Source organism: Pteropus alecto, unplaced genomic scaffold, assembly GCF_000325575.1.
Source record: "Pteropus alecto unplaced genomic scaffold, ASM32557v1 scaffold171, whole genome shotgun sequence".
Lineage (NCBI taxonomy): Eukaryota > Metazoa > Chordata > Mammalia > Chiroptera > Pteropodidae > Pteropus > Pteropus alecto.
Window position 1 is genome coordinate 3,874,146 of NW_006431925.1, and position 2,705 is coordinate 3,876,850.

General features: G+C 33.6%; 1 pseudogene; it reads left to right on the forward strand.

The window, feature by feature from the left end:
- Positions 1-2,087: 2,087 nt before the first annotated feature.
- Positions 2,088-2,206, forward strand: LOC112475578 (annotated as a pseudogene).
- The last annotated feature ends 499 nt before the right edge of the window (positions 2,207-2,705 follow it).

Genomic DNA, 2,705 nt, shown 5'->3' on the forward strand with positions numbered 1-2,705 from the left:
CCTACTTCTAAGTCCATTTGGATAGTAATTTATAGAAGTTTTGATTAAGGTTTCCAAATAGTCACATATTTCTGTAACATTGTAGGAGTTGATGTCGTTTTCTGTAATTTTCTAAAATAAAGTTTGTTTTGTATTGTTTATAATAGCTACCTGATTTGAAGTGAGACCAGAGAAAGAAAAATAAACTTGTGTGTGCTGCAATTTGTTTTGAGTAGAAACATAGGATTTATTGAATGCTACAATTTGATTTACTGCATATATAAACATTATTAGGAAACAATGAAAAATCGTACACACTATTTTGTTGTGTAAAATTAACGTAGCCACATGGGAAGCAATGGAAATATGTTCCGACTTTAATGACTTTTTATCATTACCTAACTTCTGGCAAGTTCCACAAGCAGGGGTTTTTACTCTGCAAATTAGGATACATTTTTTTCATAGACTTAGGTGAAAATTATGTTACAAGTAATCTCTTGCCAATAATTACAGAAATGTGTAATTGATATGTGTTTGAAGGAAATTGAGTAGATTTAAGTTTATCCCTACAATATCACTCTTGTTCCCAATTCTCATGGTTTTCTTGAGTGGAAGAGAAATGGGTAGTCTCCAAAGCAGACGGAAATGGCATTTATTGAAAACCTGGGTACTAATTTAAAATTATATACAAATGCATATATAGAAAATTTTTAAAAGATAATGAGATTATATTTAATATGTATTTTCTTCCTTATGTGTGTGCATGCCTTCTAGTTTTCCAACAGTAAAAATGCATTGCTAGTAGTAGAAGTTGTTGAATTTTGCAATATATCCATGTGTTCACCTACATTTCTCGGCTTCCATGCATCAGATCCCATAAGACCATGTGACTATCTTTCAGCAATCAAACATTAGGAGAATTAACGTAACACTTTCCTGTCCTAGACAGCAAAAATTGGATGTGCTTTCTATTGGGTGCTCTCTCTCATTTGTGCTGCTAGAAACCCAGGATCTCTGGGTCTCTGCTTGGAGAAAAATCTCACCGGATTTGCATCAGACTGTAATGTGAGCAAGAAATCAACCTTTTTTGTGTTAAGTCACTGAGATTTTGGGTTTATGTGTTACTACAAGATAGTCTAGGCTATCCTAATACATTTGTGCAAGTTTTAATATTTTTCTGTTTAATATTCATAAGTTCACTTGAGGAAAGTATAATTATTTTTATATTACATATGAGGAAGGAGAGATTTGGAGACATTTAATTACTTGCCGAAAGAAGAAATAGAAAATGGTTGAGCTGGGATTCAAATCCAGCTTTCACTTGAACTGATTTTTTTTTTAACTTAAACTATTTCTTTATTATATGACATATAATGTGACTTGCATGTGAATGGAGCTACTATTTTTGCATAAAATCTCCCTGGTATGTGAACAAAAGTGATTCCTTTTATCCCTTTTTATCCTTATGGTTTTCATCCTCACTGCATAACTATAGCCTCTTATTCTATGAGGAAAAACCCAGCCTCCCCAATTCGGATTTAAAGTTTAACAAGGTACTACAATTTGTTCCCAATTTATAGCAGAGAACAATCTACCTTTAAGAAATCGCCCTTATTCCAAAGCTGGATGGTAATTGGGGACAAATATGTGGCAGAAGCCCATATGTCCTGGCTACTTGATAATCCTGAAAGGGCTCCAGAGTCCTTTATTTGACACATGAGCCAAAATAATTCTTAAGAGCCTATCATATAGTATAGGCATTATGGACCTACCATCAAGAGCATCTGTAATTTGTTATCTAGTAATAGAGATAAAATAATCATTTCTCCCCATGTTTTCCCTTATAATTAAAGCTGTGTATTGTCAAGAGTTTTATCCATGGCTTCTTACTACTGGTGTAATTTTGGAAAAGTCTCGTAAATTGAATAACGTAATTAAATATGCAATCTATCAACCCTATCACCAAAGCTTAAATGAATCAAAAATGTATAGATTTTTTTAAAATAAAAAAATATATTAAAAATTTAGCCCAGCTCTTCAACTCACTAAATTTTAACAGCATTTCCTGTATTTTGAAAAGTAAAATGCAGCTTAAGAATGACTATGCCATCTACGGCCATGCTATGCTGAACAAGCCTGATCCTGTCTGATCTCGGAAGCTAAGCAGGGACAGGTCTGGTTAGTACTTGGATGGGAGACCACCTAGGAAGACCTGGTGCTGTAGGTGTGAAAAATAAAAAAATAAGGGATTGTAAGCTGACAAGGTCCTTGCAATCTGTGAGGTCAACCAAGGGTTGCCTCTCCTAAAAATAAATGATAGATAGATAGATAGATAGATAGATAGATGATAGATAGAATAAAATAAAAAGAATGACTAAGAATGACTATGCCTATGAAACTGTTGTTCCAAACCCAGTTTATCGCCTCAAGATCTGGGGAACTAGTGACTTGGAATGGCAAAAAGCTCTGTTTATGCCTAAGAAAGAGCACTAAAACCAAGATGATGTTCTCTGAGTAGCTTCCAAGAGAAATGTTTGAATATTTTGTAGGTTTACAAACATAGGACTATCAAATCTCATGTGAAAAGGAATCAGAAGATGAAACAAAAATATAAAGAAATATGCAGTAATTATTGTCTTGCAAGTAACCCGAACTTCTTAAAAAGGCATCTGTACCACATAATATCTGGCAATAGCTACCGACTCTCTAGAGATATTTAAAAAATT